This window comes from Rattus norvegicus, chromosome X (assembly GCF_036323735.1).
Source record: "Rattus norvegicus strain BN/NHsdMcwi chromosome X, GRCr8, whole genome shotgun sequence".
In the NCBI taxonomy this organism is placed as follows: domain Eukaryota; kingdom Metazoa; phylum Chordata; class Mammalia; order Rodentia; family Muridae; genus Rattus; species Rattus norvegicus.
Window position 1 is genome coordinate 86,851,682 of NC_086039.1, and position 19,031 is coordinate 86,870,712.

The following is a 19,031-nucleotide window of genomic DNA, read 5'->3' on the forward strand; positions in this document are numbered from 1 at the left end:
TCGCATTCATAAAAGCAACTTTACATAAGTACATAGCACATATTGTACCTCAGACAATAACAGTGGGAGACTTCAACACTCTACTCTCAGCAATGGATATAGAAACAGAAACTAAACAGAGACAAAATGAGACTAACAAAATTTATGAACCAAATGGATTTAACACTTATCTATAAAACATTTCATCCTAAAACAAAAGAATATTCCTTCTTCTCAGAACCTCATGGAACCTTCTCCAAAATTGACCATATAATTGGTCACAAAACAGGCCTCAACAGATTCAAGAAGATTGAAATAATCCCATGCATCCTATCAGATCACTAGCAACAAAGGCTGATATTCAATAACAATAAAAGCAATAGGAAGTCCACATAAAATAGAAGCTGAATAATACTCTACTCAATAAAAACTTGGAAGAAATAAAGAAATTAAAGACATTTTAGAATTTAAAGAAAATGAAGGCACAAAATACAAAAACTCATGGGACACAATGAAAGCAGTGCTAAGAGGAAAAGCTCTGAGTGCCTCCAAATAGAACCTAGAGAGCGCATACCCTAACACCTTGAGAGCACACCTGAAAAACTCTAGAGGAAAAAGAAGCAAATATACAAAAGAGTAGACAGCAGGAAATAATAAAACTCAGGGCTGAAATCAACCAAGTAGAGACAAAACGAACTATATAAAGAATCAACAAAAGCAGGAGCTGGTTCTTTGAGAAAATCAGCATTACAGATGAACCAATAGCCAGGCTAACTAGAAGGCACACAGTCAGTATCCAACGAAACAAAATCAGCAATGAAAAAGGAAACATAACAACAGAAACTGAGGATATTTAAAAAATAATCATAAGTTCCTATTTCAAAAGCCTATATTCAACAGAACTGGAAAATCTGAATGAAGTGAACAATTTTCTAGGGAGGTACAGAGATACAAGGTACCAAAATTAAGTCAGGGTCAGAAAAACCATCTAAACAATGTCATAACCCCTCCCCACCCCAAGAAATAGAAGCAGTCACGAAAAGTCTCCCAACAAACAAACAAACAAAAATCCTAGTACCAGATGGATTCATTGAAGAATTCTATCATATCTTCAAAGCAGAACTAATATAAATACTCTTCTAACTATTTCACAAAATAGAAACATAAGGAACAATACCAAATTTTTCTATGAAGTCAGAATTACACTTATGCCTAAACCACACAAAGACCCTACAAAGAAATAGAACTTCAAAACAAATTTCCTTATAAATATCTCTGCAGATGCAAATGTCCTCAATAAAATTTTCACAAACAAAATCCAAGAACACATCAAAACAATCATTTATCATGATCAAGTATGCTTCAACATAGGTATGCAGGGATGCTTCAATATACAGAGATCCATCAATGTAATCCACTATATAAACAAACTCAAAGGGAAAAAAAAACCCACATGATCGTCTCATTAGATGCTGAGAAAACATTTGACAAAATTCAACATGCCTTCACTGTTACTGTTTTAGAAAAATCAGGAATTCAATGCCCATACCTAAATATAGTAAAAGCAATATACTGCAAATGGGTAACAAACATCAAACTAAATGGAGAGAAATTTAAACCAATCCTACTACAATCATGTACTAGACAAAGCTGCCCACTATTTCTGTAACTATTTAATATAGTACTCAAAGTCCTAGCCAGAGCAAATAGACAACAAAAGGAGGTCAAAGGGAGACAAATTTGAAAGGAAGAAGTCAAAGCATCACTATTTGCAGATTATATGATAGTATACTTAAGTGATCCCAAAAAATCCATCAGAAAACCCTAAACCTGATAAACAACTTCAGCATAGTGGGTGGATATTCAATTAACTAAAACATATCAATAGCCTTCATATACTCAAAAGGTAAACAGGCTCTAAAAGAAATGAGGGGTGAATCTCTGCTATCCCAATAGCAGGATCTAGTTAAGGAATTTATGGTTTTAAAACCATGGGAAAAGAAGTCCAGCCAAGGCCCAAGGTGACTAATTCTTCTTACATTCATTTTATGCTGAGTTTTGAAAACAAACAAATCCAAGGAGGAACAGCTATGATGGCTTTGAAGAATTCTCTAGAAAATATTCAGAAAAAAATGGAGATCCATCTTGAAGCACAAATATATATATATATATATATATATATATATATATATATATATATATATATATATATAAAGCCCTAAGAAAACCAGACAAAGCTGAGTATGAGGAAGAAATGATGAATTACATGGGGAAGAGAAGGAAGAGAAGGAGGGATCCAAAGGTACTTTGGAAGCTCCCATCCTCCTTCTTGCTCTTCCCCAAGGACCACTATGCCTAAATAAAGCAAGTGACCTAAGCTAGGCCAAACAGGATTTGGGTTTCTAACAGGAAGATGGGTTCCTGGGACCCTCATTTGAGGTTGCTTGGTGGAGGCCTCCACAGTCTAGCTCTGTAGGGGAGAGGTTTTCCTCTACTCCGACTCTGTTCCACATACATACAAACTGGCCTAGGGTTGCCTATAGGATGGTAGCACACTAAGGTATTAAAGGAGCTGGAGATACTTGTGGCCTTGCATCCAAGACTCAATTCTTTAGTGATTAGGTATTTTCTAGTCCTGTTCCAAGATGCCTGGGGTAGTATCTCTGAGCACACATACTGCCTGGAGTCCTCAGGGGTCACAGGAGTCTACATTCCATTCTAGAACAGTCTCTAAAAGAGCAGGTTAGACCTGAGGTTCAGGGTGGTGGCCCTGATTCTCTAGATCCTTGAGGTGTTTCATATCTGTCGACACCCAGGGCTAAGGAGCAGGGTTTCTTTAAGGGAGAAAGTGTTAAGAGCATAGTGACCATGCCATCTTGCAGGTCTCAGCATTTCTCGATACCAAGTATCTTCTTCAGTGCCGATGCCACAGTCTGATCCTACACAGGTGAAAAGAGGAATGTTCAAGGTAGGGCCAGAGCCTGAGAACCAGCCAATATTGAACTTGTATCCAGGCTCTGCTCTTTAAAAGTTATACATGTAACACCACAGGACTAAAAGAGACCTAACAGATATACCCTAGAACATCTTCTATGTGTATGTGACAGAGTAGGACAGGAGGGTGAGAGTAGAAGAGCTACTGGGATGCTTTTCCAACCCTATCTCCTCCCCCAAAGATCTAGGATATGGAGGGTTCCCTCCCCTTCATCTAAGTGAACACCTACTCATTCTCTCCTTCAAGCAACTTCAATTCATCACCAATGCCAAGGGATTCCTCAGCAAACATGACCTCTGTGTACTGCACATGGAAGACTCAGATAAGAGAATAGAGGCTTCACAAGAGGAACATGAGAGGTACCTGAGCAATGTATAAAGACACTTACCTGCAGAGAACATGGAGCTCAATAAACTGATTAATCACCCCCTACCCAAAATTGGCTTCCAAGGTCAATGTAAAGACTATCATCTGCTCTAGGCTCCTAAAGGAGTTGGAGTGAAAAGGTAAAGACATCATTGACTGCTCCCCCTGAAGATGTTTCTTACATGTCAGCCTTGTTTTTTTTTCCTCCTGCATGGGAAAATGAAGGAAATGTGAGATAAAAGGGAGCAGAAGGAGACCACCATTTGCGGGGAGGGTGGATACTTCTGGTTTATGGTGGCTGTGGGCACATTCTCTGGGAATATTTTTTTTTATTAACTTGAGTATTTATTTACATTTCGAATGTTATTCCCTTTCCCGGTTTCTCTTCCTTTTATGAATGTGGGTGCCTTTGTATTTGGCACATAGTTATCCAGAATTGAGAGTTGATCTTGCTGGATTTTTCCTTTGATGAATATGAAGTGCCCTTCCTTATCTTTTTTGATACCTTTTGGTTGAAAGTCGATTTTATTCAATATTAGAATGCTTACTCCAGCTTGTTTCTTGGGACCATTGACTTTAAAATTGTTTTCCAGCCTTTTAATCTGTGGTAGTGTCTGCATTTGTCATTGAGGTATGTTTCCCATATGCAGCAAAATTCTGGATCCTTTTTACATATCCAGTCTGTTAGTCTAGGTCTTTTTATTGGGAAATTGAGTCAATTGATATTAAAAGATATTAAGGAATAGTGATTCTTCCTTCCTGTTACTTTTGTTGTTAGTGGTGGAATTATGTTTGTGTGGCTCTCTTCTGTTGGGTTCATTGCAAGGAAATTATATTCTTCCTTTTTTCTAGGGTATATTTTTTTCTCCTTGTATTGGAGTTTTATATCTACTATTCTTTTTAGGGCTGAATTTGTGGAAAGACATTGTGTAAATTTGGTTTTGTCATGGAATATCTTGGTTTTTCCATCTATGTTAATTGAGAGTTTTGCTGGATATAGTAGCCTGGGCTGGCATTTGTGTTCTTTTACGGTCTGTGTGACATCTGCCCAGGATTTTCTCATTTTCATAGTCTCTGGTGAGAAGTCTGGTGTAATTTTCTTAAGTGTGCCTTTATATGTTACTTGACCTTTTTCCCTTACTGCTTTTAATATCCTTTCTTTGGTTTGTACATTTGCTGTTTTGACTTTTATTTGACAGGGAGAATTTCCTTTCTGATCCAATCTATTTGGAGTTCTGTAGGTTTCTTTGATGTTTATGGACATCTCGTTCTTTGGTTAGGAAGTTTTGTTATATAATTTACTGACCCTGTAAGTTGGGAGTCTTCACTTTCTTCTCTACATATTATTCTTATATTTGATCCTCTCATTGTGTCCTGGACTTCTTGAATGATTTGTGTTAAATGCTTTTTGCATTTTAGAATTTTTTGATGGTTGTATCAATATTTTTTATGGTATCTGCTGCCCTGAGATTCTCTCTTCTATCTCCTGTATTCTTTTGGTTATGCTTGTGCCAATGACTCCCTATCTCTTTCCTATGCTTTCTAACTGTAGGGTTGTCTCTCTTTGGGACTTCTTTATTGATTTAATGCTATTTCAGTTTTTAAATCCTGAATGATTTTTATTAATCCCTTCACTTGTTTTTTTTTCCCTATAAGTCTTTAAGGGATTTTGGTTTTCCTCTTTAAGTGCTCTACTTGTTTACCTGTGTTGGCCTGTATTTATCTAAGGGAGTTATTTATGTTCTTCTTATAGTCCTCTATCATCATCATGAGATATGATTGTAAATCCAACTCTTGCTTTTCCAGTGTGTTTGGATATCCAGTATTTGCTTTTGTGGGTGAACTGGGCTATGATGATTTCATGTAGTCTTGGTTTCAGTTGCTTTAGGTTCTTGTGCTTGCCTCTTGCCGTCAGGTTGTCTCTGCTGTTAGCTTCTCTTGCTGTCTCTGACAATGTCTTTACCCTCCTGTAAGTCTGTGTGTCAGCAATCTTGTAGATGTGTTTTCTTTCAGCTGGATCTGGATACAGAGATCTGTGGAACCATGTTAGCACTGTGGGCAGAAACACTAAGTGTCATGTCCCAGACTTCTCCTGCATTTTTGTGTTCTGAGGTCATCAGCAGGGTCACTACAAGCAGAAGAGTTATTCTTACCTCTGTTCTCCAGTGTGTTAGTAGTCCTGGCCTCTGAATTCCAGTTCTTGCTGCAGACAGAAACTGGAAGAGGCTTGCCCCTATGGCTCTTATGCTCATGTGTGTAGATTGCACCAGGCAGGTTACTCTTGTGCCAGGAATGTGAGCAGAAGTGGTGGTCTCCACTGAGTGCTCAGGGTTGTCTATACTTCTGAGGGTCCAGCTCTTTCCCTTATGGCTTTCAGTACATAGAGCTGTAGGACCAGTTAAGCTCAGGGCTCAGGAAGGAATTACAAGGGTTCTCTCCCAGACTGCTCATGGTTTTTGTGTCCTGGGGGGTCCAGGTGGGTCACTCAAAGCAGAAAAGTTAGTGTTACTTCTGCTTTCAGGGGTGACAGAGATCCTGTTGATTGCCTTTCAGCTCAAAATTCATGAGTTCTTGTTCTTTGATTATCACACACACACACACACACACACACACACACACACACACACACACACACTGATATTTTCGAACCAGTATTCAGTTTCACTTGCTCATTTTATTAGCTGATGATTGTGAGGGAGGAATCTACCTCCAGTGGGATTCAAAGCAAATAATATGTAACTTGCTACCTAATAATAGACCATCATTTTCTAAAATCAATAACTGGAACCTCTGTTTAATTTTTTTCTGAAGATTAACATTTGATGTAAACCTTGATTGTTTTCCAGAGCAGGTAAGTAGTAAAGAAACAAAGTGTTAAAACATATGCTTGTGGACAGATGTGAATGTACAGAGATCTGAATATGAAGATGCAGATGCTACTTTGTGTGCCTATGTGTGTTACTGATTTAATTCATTCAGATACTGCTCCAAAGACATAATGAAAATATTGATTTAACTTCAAAGAATCATCTTCTCTTTTAAAAATGGGAACTTCAAGCTGAATAATGTTTAAACACTATGCATTTCCATATTAATTGTTTTAGATTAGTACATCACATGGGAGTTTTCTTTTTTTTCCATCTTTATTAAGTTGGGCATTTCTTATTTACATTTCAGATGTTATTCCCTTTCCTGGTTTCCAGGCCAACATCCCCCTAACCCCTCCCCTTCTATATGAGTGTTCCCCTCCCCATCCTCCCCCATTACTATCCTTCCCCCAAGAATCTCATTCACTGGGGGCCCAGCCTTGGCAGGACCAAGGGCTTTCCCTTCCACTGGTGCCCTTACTAGGCTATTCATTGCTACCTACGCAGTTGGAGCCCAGGGTCAGTCCAAATATAATCTTTGGGTAGTGAGTTAGTACCTGGAAGCTCTGGTTGGTTGGCATTATTGTTCATATGGGGTCTCAAGCCCCTTCAGCTCTTTCAGTCCTTTCTCTGATTCCTTCAATGAGGGTTCCATTCTCAGTTCAGTGGTTTGCTGCTGAGATTCACCTATGTATTTGCTGTATTCTGGCTGTGTCTTTCAGGAGAGATCTACATCTGGTTCCTGTCAGCCTGCACTTCTTTGCTTCATCCATATTATCTAGTTTTGGTAGCTGTATATGTATGGGCCACATGTGGTGCAGGTTCTTAATGGGTTTTCCTTCAGTCTCTGTTCTAAACTTTGCTTCCCTATCCCCTCCTAAGGATATTCTTGCTCCCCTTTTAAAGATGTTATCCAGAGTTGTCTGATAGGAAAATAAACTGGTGGTTCTTCATACTGTTGAAAAATTATTAGGTTGAAATTAACCTAGTGATGTCCCTCTAGTTCTGCATCTTTCCTTCCAGTCTAGATTCTTTTTCATTTACTCCATATAGTTCTTTGTTCTGTCTTCCATATGACCTCTGTGAATAACTCTTTTGAAGTTCATTGTCTCTTACTACATTAATTATTAATTACTTAGTATGTCCATTCTGGTATCTTTTCATTTCTAAGTAAAAAAGTCCCATATGATTTCTTAGTTAGATAAAATATTAGTCTTCTCTTATTTAATCCATATAAGAGATGGAGAGATTAATTACTATTTGGATTAGAATTTCCATCCTAGTATTGATTTATTCACCCAGCTATCTTATCCCTTTGCCATATATGTACTCTCTCCATTCAATTATATTTATAATTCCTTCCAATTCTATCCCTTCACTTCTAGGTTTCATATATGTGTATGTATATATATATATATATATATATATGATATATATTCAATTTTTAACTTTGAATAACCATGATTTTATTCAAAAAACAACCGCAGGCTGATAGTAAGAAATGCTCAATGGTTTAAAACACTTACTAAAAAGTTTGAAAAAGCTGTTTGATCCCTATGAGGCCCATATGGTAGATGAAAAAAACAAACTCCCATAAATTGTCCTCTCCTTTCCACAAATGTTCCACAGCATTCACATGTCAACTCACAAACTCACCCATTTATAAATACTCACTGAATCAATTGAATAAAATGATAAATATCATGAAAATATAATCAGATCTTATTACTGATAATATTCATTTATATATACATTTTCCATGTTGAATTGAACATCTGCATATATTTCTCTATCATGGACTTCGTCCATAAATGCCATGTAGTTTATTTTACTTGTAACTCTAGTGCTCAATACAGCTTACATTATGCAGGAATGTATGTGTAAATTCTTCATAAAAGAAGAAATCATTGTGCAGTTGCTGAAAGAATAAAAAATTAATTTCATATCCAGTTGAAATGTTTGAGTTTATATAATATAAGAATTCATTGACTCAAAAAGTTTTCAAATTGAATGATCTAACAAAGTATATAAAATTTCACTTAGTAGATCATGAAACAAGGAGGAAAACAATATGAGAAAATGGCTATTCATAATTCAATAATTCAGTAAACTGGTAAATGCTTCTTTATTATAAGGTTCATACAAGCTTCCAAACTAGGTGTTCCACAAATATCTAGGTGGTCTATTCACCCTTTATACTGTGATTCATAAGAAATTGCAGTTGTAAGTATCAAATCCTGCATTTTACATATAAAGTATAGTGAGTGGAATTTCACATTGGTATGGAGATATGCTGAAAGAAGAAAATTGGCTGATCATGGAACTAACATATTCAGTGCCCAGGGTTGACCAGTTTCAGAATAATTTGAGAACATGGAACCTATATAATCTTCAATAATTCTCCGTGATTCTGATCCCTGTTTACCATCACAATTTTTATCCTCATTTTAAGATACTTAGAAGTTATCCTTGGTAGGAGAGAAAGAGCAATTATAATGTTAAAAAGGAAAGAATAATATTACCAAAAGTAATAGTTCTAAACAGGAATTTTAGAAGTCCCGAACTTTTCTAGTGATACTGACAATAAGGAACAAAGAAACTAGTAGATATGTAGGAGTGCTTTCAGAAAAAACAAACAAACAAACAAACAAACAAACAAAAACCTAGTTCATATGGTGACAGAAATGGATATACAATGTTGTAGCTAACTCAGGGATTAATGCTTGCAAGAGAAAAACATTACGATGCTTTTATTAAAAGAACTATCCATTCATTGCATGTGGACAACTAACCAACAGGAATGTATTATATTACTTCTTTTCCCCTTAACTACATAACTGGGAAAAACAATAACACAAAGATGTCTATGAGAATTAAATTATATTAATGTATGTTTATTTTATTTTATATGCATATTGTGAACCTGAATATATGTATGAGTAACACATATTTTCCTACTACATGGCAGAGGACAGAAATGGCTTTAGATCTCTTGGATACGGGTTCACAGATAGTTGTAAGCTGCCATGTCAATGTTGGGAACCAAATCTGAAACTTATGCAAGAGCAGTAAGTGCTCTTAACTGTTGAGCCAGATAGCCTGAGAATTAACTGTTTTAAATGTGAAGGAAGAATTATCTTTTAAAGAATGAGTATAATAAAATTTAGCCATCATCATCATCATCATCATCATCATCCATGTCAATATTTTCTCCCATGCATAGAACTCACAAAAATGAATGAATTTATGGGAACAGGGTAGCTCTATTGTAATTCTCCAGTTTTTTCTTTCTTTTTTTTTCAATTCTCCATTCTTATTAGTCATGCAACAGTCTATGGTGATGACCCACAAAAAACTTCCTGTAGACACAGTCTAGGCTGTTTCAGTAAGGGACTTTTATGAGTCATTTTTTTCTCATACATTTCATTTGTCTTCTGAACAGCAGTAGATATTGAGGTAAGCTATGACAACTAGAGCGATATTTTAGTTATGTGAATCATATCTATACTTCAATTTGATTTCCTAGGGAGAAATTTCCCTAGATATTTCTAAAGTACCTCTATTCTCTTGGTAGCAAGAGATCATTATAACAATAAAGTGAGAAGGTCTGCCTCTTCATAGGGTGTTTTATAACTGACTAGTATGAGTCATTAGAAGGAATTGTTCAGAAAGATATTGGGCATATCAAAGAATCACATTTATGAATAAAGGATTAATAAGAAAATATTAATATTAGTTGCATGCATTTATAATATGGCTGTACACAATAAGCAAGTGCTTGTGGATTAGTTGGAATTACCTATTAATAGTAAGTTCAGTAGATATTACTTTAGGCAGCTGGGGAAAACAGGATATTTCAATTCTAGGAACCTGATCAAATGTTCTTACCTGATTACATCTGACATCCTAAGCAATATTTGTTGGTAGCAATGTAGAACCTATAAAATGAACTTTAAAAAATTTAGTGGTTCAATAATGAAATGTGCTGTTGTCCATAGTCCCAAGCTGTTTTAGTCCTGAGTGGTCACAGACAATACACAAACACATCTCAAGGATATCATAGTAATGACTCTCACATTTTTCAATAAGATGGAGATATGCTCTATTTTCTTCTCTGCTTATTTTATTATTCTATAATTAGATAAAGAAAGAACATAGGAAGTGAGAAACATATCCTCTCTATATTCTCTTCTATTGTCTTCCTTTGTAACTTCATCTGTTACCTAGGAATTACATGGTTTATATATGCAAACAATTCATGGATGAAAATTCCAACATTTATATTTCTAATATTCATTTCCAATTTTATATTTACTACTAATAGGTCTAGAACATTTCGTTATCTTGATTTAAATGAGAATAATGAAGGAATCATGTTTCTCAGGTCACATTGCTTCTAGTTGTCGGAATATTATATATTCGAGTATTCTGAAAATTGTACATGTCACCATTATCTATTCGATACCATTCAATCAATATCTAACTGTGGAATCACTTCAATAATGATGATGCTCTCTTAACACTGTATAGCGACACATTGAAGGACTATAGCAGCAATTTTTAAAGTTCCATTGATGTTAATTTCCATTAATATAACTTTCTGTTTTTCTCATCCCAAATTATGTTGTTTCAATATATTGCTCAATCCAAATAGCAAAAAAGCGTCTTTGATTCCATCTTCCTATTGTTCACAATGTACATTACACCAACAATTCCTATCAATTCTATATCCAAAATACCCACTGTGAGTTATTTAGTAAATGTCCATTAGTTTCATCTAAGACATTTTCATCTTTCTCTATAACACCTTATTCTCTTTTCTTTGTTGTTTTTCTCCTTCCTGTAATATAAATCTTTTTGCATATAATGTCAATAGACATTTAGATAAAACCAAAACATAAATACAATTGTAAAATGCTCATGTTAACCATGAAAATGATATGTAGTAAAAAGCTTTTATGCTTCTCTCTCAGTTTTATCCTTTGGGAACTACAAATCACCTTACAAAAGATGACTAGACAAGAAAAAAGATGGATTTAGTCACTAATTATGAAAGTTCACAGAAAAAAATGTGACTCAAGGACACATTTAGAATCAGTCTTTTATACCATCTTCATAAAGGAAGGGGATGTTGAAAAAGAGCACTTACAGGAAACCCAATGACATCTTAATGGGGGAAGGAGGATAAACAAAGGGCACTTATGGGAAAGCAAATGACTGTTAGGAACAATAAATAGATCTTTAGGAGAATAGATAAGATATAATAGTTTTATGGCAAATCTATTTAGGAGTGATATGGAAAATTCTCAATTCAGGTGATAAGAGTCCATCTTCTCTATTTGATGAGGGAAGGGTATTTATGCAATTGAGTTCATTTTCATTTTTCTTAAAAGATCTGGTAGATAGGAGGTTTCAGAAACTCAGAAATCTCATGCTCAATATTACTGTTATGCTACATTATAATATTCTGAATCTCTTTATTTGCTACATGGTAATCTCCACACAGAAGCCTTCACAGGGAAAAGTACATAATTTCCATCGCAGGCAATTTTTGAACACAGTGGCTTTGTAATGCCTCTGTTATCTTCCATTCATTATTAAATTAAAATAAAAAATGGATCCTGGTTCCTGTTGATCTTGTTCCTGTCTCCTTGTCTACTTCTAAACTTCGTCTTATATTCTTTAACCCCCCCACATTAATATTTTAGAATTTTTTCCAGACAACACAAATTTATTTTCTACTGTTAGTATATAATAAAACCAATTTTCTATGAGAATCTCATTTTTGATCAATAAATTGAAATCATTTAATTTCTCTTTTTCCTTTTTATCTGTGGATCTCTTCTAAACATCTTATCTATCATCTATGTACCTATCTACCTATCTACCTACCAACCAACCTATTTACCTACCTACCTCATTTGAGTGCAATTCTGGTTACAAATGAAATCAACTAAAACCCAAGCAACTGTGAAAGCATGTAGCAGAACTTTTTGACTATATCCTTTGAGGTCAGAAGATCAATCCTAAATATGTGCCTTACCTTCTAGAAACAGCTCGAATGAAAAGCATGAACAAAGGTAACTTTTGATTTTTTTTCCTGCTTGCTCTCATACTTGCAACTCAAATGGTATCCCCTTTCCTGGTTTCCAGTCTATAAATCCCTCATCCCATCCCCCTTCCCCTGTTTCTATGAGGGTGTTCCCCCACCCATCCACCCTCCGGTCCCTGCCTCCCCACCCTGACATTCCCCTACACTGGGGCATCAGGCCTTGGAAAATGTCTTAATGCACATGTAAAGACATGCTAATTTAACCCAGAAATGTTCCTGTCTGAAGGCAACAGATGGAAACGAGACTAAAGGAAAGGCCCTCTAGGGTCTGTCCCACCTAGGGCTCCATCCAATCTGAAGATACCAACTCCCCACACTATTGCTGATGCCGAGGAGTACTTGCTATAACTGTTCCCTGAGAGGGTCTATCAACACCTGACCGATATTGATGCAGATACAGCCAACTATTGGACTGAGTCTTGGGACCCCAATGGAAGAACTAGGAGGAGGACTGATGGAGATGAAGAGGATTTTTAACCACATAAGAACAATATCGTCTATCTTGACTACCCAGAGGTCCCATGGACTAAACCAAAAACAAATCAATATACATGGAGGGATCCAGGACCCCAGATACATATATAGCAGATGATGCAATGGGAGAGGAGGGAGGCTTGATGCTCAGTCATAGAGGGATGCTAGAGAGGTGAGGCAGGAGTGGGTGAATGGGTGGAGGTGCACCCTTATAAAGACAAACAAAAGGGGAAATGGCAAATGGGATGGTGGAGTTATGGAGAGGTAAAAAGGAAGGGGGATATCATTTGAAATGTAAATGGATAACATAAAATGATTAATAAAAAAGGAGACTAGCTGGAAAATTCGTTCAAAATATCTGGCAATACTATTACTTATGTTAGTGTGCATTGGTGTATAGCTGCTATTATTCTGTATAAATAATTAACGATGTTTCCTGTTTTTTTAAAAACAGGGTGCAGAGCTAAACAGAGAATTCTCAACTGAGGAGTCTCAAATGACAAATATATACATGTGTATGCATGTACACAGACACACACACACACACACACACACACACACACACACTCTTCTTAAGTAACAACGCCAAATTTTTTATAAAGAGAATGTATCAGTTTATGCTACTCTTTCTTTAATTCAAAAGGAAAATAATTTTATTTTGAGTGAATAAATAATCATTTACTGAAATGATGAGGAATATGCATATTTGATGGCACTTCTTGGACAACCAATAGATATTACCTATCCTTTATAATCATCTTACAACTCAATCTTTTCAAAGAAAGTAAAATTGATTGTTTAAGTTCACTAGGTACCTTCATTACCTGTGCTGAGATAGAATAATGTAGAATACTAATGTATTTCTCAAAATAGGAAGCATTTCATGATTTTATAATTACTGAATCGGGTCTTTCTTTGAAGAAGTTGACCCCCAAAAGAATCACAGAATAACTATTTTATAGCTTAATCATTATTTATCATCATGGTTTTATATTTCCTTTCTTACTTATCACAAAAAACAGTTGTGACATGTGTCTCATGTTACTTGCAGCAAATGAGAAATTCTGACTCTGATTCAATACGTGTTTGATTCCAGATAAGATTTTCCTCATTATTCATTTAAAAATGGTTTTACTGATCTTACTTCATCAGTAAGGTAGTCATGACAACCTTCTGAGTTCAGCATAACCCTTCTAGAGAAAGTACAATCTGTTTCATTTAGTGTTTTCTACTACACATTCAGCCAGTATAGGGTGAGAACTAGAGAAAAATAAAAATCTTTTTGCATGCATAAGCTGTTCTAAGAAAACTCTTACCCAAAGAGGAAGATGTTCTGCCTATTTTATGATTTTTTTCATAGTGATAAATCAATCCTAAAAAGTCTAAAATTACTAGTTTTATTCATTTCTTAAAAATTGAAGACAAAACTCTGATGTCTTTAGTCATCAGCTTTTACAGTAAATTCTCTCAGTAAATTAAACTTTTATGAAATTGAAATTGATAATATTAGACATTATTCAAAGAAAGAGCAAGTTAAATCATTTGTTTTACCTCAGTGAATAACTATCTCTCCTGGGATCTGAAAATTGAAAGAAAATGGAGTATTTTTCACATTTAAAATATAGGTTGATTTTAATATAAAAGTCAAGCTTTTCATTCAAAAGAACTGCTTTTGCTACCATATAGGATTCTTGTGAGGAAAAAAATATTGCTGTATCAGAGGTACTTGTGTTTTACTTAGTTGTTGTTTTGTTTTGTTTGTCATCAATAATAGTAGACATGGCAAAAGCTCATATTCCCAAAACTGCTTCCCCATTGCTCTTAGCCAATCACATCAAATTGTTAGGTATGTTTCCCATCAATGGGATGAGACTAAATCACCATTGTCAGGATGAATAAAAGAGGAAGACATCTTGATCAAATGTGTCTGATAGCATAGTTTTGGGCCTGATACATCTTTTTGCAGAAAAATTGCCTTGCTGAGCTATTTTTATTTGTTTTAGTGCTCCCTGCAAGAGACAAAAAAGATTATTCTTTTTTTCTGACATTTATCTATATACTATTAGTAGAAACATAGCAAATAAGTGTAACTAGTAGAATATATAACCTCTTCCCTGACACAAAAATCCCTAACCTGGAAACAAATGTCCCTCTGTTAATGTCCTCTTGAAGGAAAAAAATTTAGTTAACAGATATAAGTAGGTTATATATTTTAAAAGAAACCAAAGGTAAAAAAAGAGAGTTGCTTTAAGGGAGAAAGGGACATAATGGGTTTGCATAGGTGATTTTAAAGCTTTATAAATATTTATATAGTGAAATTAGAGTACCTTTTTCTTTTAGTCTCTGAAGGTTATACAGAAATCCTGCCTCGATTTTTGTTTCCACATCCAGGATCCAGCCCACCCTCACCTCTGACTCCCCAGGGTCAGGAGAGTTTAAATTAGATTTGCACATTAAATAGTTTTGTGAATCATCCTATCTTGGTCATCTTGGATTTATCATATAGAGCTGCATGTATTTTTCTTTCTCATTCCTAGTGATCCTTATACCATGTTTGAAATGCTAGCATTCATTTTAACTCAATTCTCTCTCTATTTTTTTCTTGGCATTTTGAGACAGGGTTTCACAGTATAGCCTTGACTGTTACTTAAACTCAGTCTGTAGACAAGGCTGGCTTCAAACTCAAAAAGGTCCATCTACTTTTGCCTCCCAAATGCTATGATTAAAGTCTTGTATCACCACTGCCTTGCTATATTTTTCTTTTTAAATTATTAATATTTTAATTTTTTAGATGAATCTTTGTTTGCATATGTAGCACATCCAGGTCTGATATGCATGAAAGAAAGAACATCAAATTCCCTGACAATTGATTTACAGATGATTATAAACTACTATCAGGATGATAAGAGTCAAACCAGGGTCCCCTGAAAGAGCAATCAGTGCTCCAAATAGTAAAGACAACTCTCTAGTCTCCAGTATATTTTTTCTTAGTTAAGAAAAGTAGCTACAATATCTTCAGAAAGTCCTTTCCTAATTGTGTGATTATGTGACCTGAAATTTTTTGTTTTTGTTTTGTTTGATAGTTGGTACTTTGTCTTTAGGAAGTTAAGGTGAACTCAAACTTTGTGTCTTTCTTTCATTTTAAGTTGGAATAGAATGTAAACCTAAACTGTTTAGCAAAGAAGGGAAACCATTATTAGATGAAAAGTTGAATGGAGGTCAATAAAAATCAAACAAACACACCAAGCAAAAAGCAAGCAAACAAACAAACAAAAATATTTACAGGGTAAAAAGATGGATCCCTAGTTAAGAACACTTGTTGCTCTTTCAGAAGACCTAGATTCATTTTCCAGCACCCACATCAGGCAGTGGCACAAAGCTAATTGTGGTTACAGTTCTAAGAGATCTAAGCCTCTTCTGGCTTCTGAGACTACTAGGCATGTGTCTTGGTTACTTCACTCAGGATGATATTATCTAGTTCTATCCATTTGCCTGTGAATTTCATGAATCATTGTTTGTAATAGCTGAGTAGTACTCCATTGTGTAAATGTACCACATTTTCTGAATCCATTCCTCTGTCGAAGGACATCTGGCTTCTGGCTATTACAAATAAAGATGCTATAAACATAGTAGAGCATGTTTCCTTGTTGTTATATGTACATACAGAGCATCTTTTGGGTATATGCCCCGGAGTGGTATAGCTGGGTCTTCAGGAAGAACTATTTCCAATATTGTAAGAAATTACCACATTCATTTCCAAAGTGGTTTTTCCCACTTGCTGTTCCACCTTCAATGGAAGAATGTTCCTTGTTCTCCACATTCTCTCCAGCATCTGCTATTGCCTGAGTTATTTTTTTTTTATCATAGCCATTCTTCTTGTTGTGAGGTGACATCGAGGCAACTTTGATTTGCATTTTTTCTGATGACTAGGAATATTGAACATTTCTTTAGGTTCTTCTCAGTCATTTGAGACTCCTCAGTTGAGAATTCTCTGTTTAGCTCTGCACCCTGTTTTTAAAAAAACAGGAAACATCGTTAATTATTTATACAGAATAATAGCAGCTATACACCAATGCACACTAACATAAGTAATAGTATTGCCAGATATTTTGAACGAATTTTCCAGCTAGTCTCCTTTTTTATTAATCATTTTATGTTATCCATTTACATTTCAAATGATATCCCCCTTCCTTTTTACCTCTCCATAACTCCACCATCCCATTTGCCATTTCCCCTTTTGTTTGTCTTTATAAGGGTGCACCTCCACCCATTCACCCACTCCTGCCTCACCTCTCTAGCATCCCTCTATGACTGAGCATCAAGCCTCCCTCCTCTCCCATTGCATCATCTGCTATATATGTATCTGGGGTCCTGGATCCCTCCATGTATATTGATTTGTTTTTGGTTTAGTCCATGGGACCTCTGGGTAGTCAAGATAGACGATATTGTTCTTATGTGGTTAAAAATCCTCTTCATCTCCATCAGTCCTCCTCCTAGTTCTTCCATTGGGGTCCCAAGACTCAGTCCAATAGTTGGCTGTATCTGCATCAATATCGGTCAGGTGTTGATAGACCCTCTCAGGGAACAGTTATAGCAAGTACTCCTCGGCATCAGCAATAGTGTGGGGAGTTGGTATCTTCAGATTGGATGGAGCCCTAGGTGGGACAGACCCTAGAGGGCCTTTCCTTTAGTCTCGTTTCCATCTGTTGCCTTCAGACAGGAACATTTCTGGGTTAAATTAGCATGTCTTTACATGTGCATTAAGACATTTTCCAAGGCCTGATGCCCCAGTGTAGGGGAATGTCAGGGTGGGGAGGAAGGGACCGGAGGGTGGATGGGTGGGGGAACACCCTCATAGAAACAGGGGAAGGGGGATGGGATGAGGGATTTATAGACTGGAAACCAGGAAAGGGGATACCATTTGAAATATAAATTAAAAAATATCCAATAAAGAAAAAAATAAACTTGTTACCCTTTTATTTTAAGAACTGTTTGGTTTAAATTGCATTTGAGATTCCATTTGTCTCTTTTCTGTTCAGGAGTACCATGTGTCTTGTTTGAAAATTTTGATAAAAATTAGCAGCTGACAATTTTGTTTTTTTTAATAACTTCAAAAATTCAACAAAATACTATCAGACTCTGAGTCCTGTGCACATTTAAAAAAATACTAAATGCTCTCATTTTATAGATCTTATCAGTCCCCTTAGTTTTTTTCCTCCAAAAATATGATGTTAATGTTATGTACGTAAGTGATTTGCCTACATGTATATTACTGTACCATGTGTGTTCAGTACCCATAGTAGCTAGAAGCAGATATTGGTTCTGTCGATTACAGATGATTGTGAGCTGCTAAAAGACCCCCAGAGCTGGGAGACCCTCATTCAAGTCTCAGGATGGCATGACCCCCCAAAGAACTCATGAGAGACCATCCTTGCTATAATTACACGAGGTTTATTGATAGGAACCAGTGTACTGGGGTCGAGACTTGTATCCCACACAGGGGTAGAGGAATTCAAACCCGAATAGCTGGGAGAAGGGGTATTTAAAGGAAGAAACCACAACTCAAGGGGTTAGGGATGGCATCATTGGAAAATGTTGAGAATACCTGTGAAAAATTACAAGGAGAAGCTTCCTGTTTCTCAAGATTGTTTTCAAGATTGTAATCTAACTTTATATTCAACTAGTTCCTGGGAGAGAGTTGCTGAACTGGCTGATGTAATCATCAGTTCTGTGGTCAGTCAAGTTCCTGGAACAGAGTCACTGAACTGGCTAAGTTTTTTGACTGTACTCTGTTTGCTAGGTGGTCTGAATTTTTCCTGGTCCTTCATCTTCCCGCTTCTTCTAGTACCTAGTTCTATTCATAGAACTAGATTTTAGTATCTTAATAAGCCTTGTGTTGCAGGGAAACAGCAGATGTCCTAGTAGGTGACCTTGCAGCACCTAAACTCAGCCCTAAGATAATTGCCAGAGTAATTCTCAACTCTTGTTTGTGTCTTACTAAGTCTTTATCATCAGGATTCTAATCTGGACACTATCTGAATCAACATACAAAAGTCATGACTGCCTTTTAGATCTTCTTAATTTATACACATTGTGATCCTTGAGACACAGTTCAAAGAAGTGTTAGGAGTACTAACGTACATAATGTCTTCATAGTAAGGGGATGTTACATCAACTGTAATAGATATCAAGCCTACCCCCACACCTGCGATTGGGGGACCTATCTCGATGGAGCCCA

At 36.0% G+C, this 19,031-nt stretch overlaps 1 long non-coding RNA gene across 1 annotated transcript; it reads left to right on the top strand.

Moving 5' to 3' along the window:
• The first annotated feature begins 2,721 nt into the window (after window positions 1-2,721).
• On the top strand, window positions 2,722-3,413 carry LOC134484182 (uncharacterized). The gene is made up of 2 exons (XR_010061648.1): window positions 2,722-2,947; window positions 3,221-3,413. It is a non-coding gene; the product is annotated as an uncharacterized LOC134484182 (long non-coding RNA).
• Window positions 3,414-19,031: the final 15,618 nt, after the last annotated feature.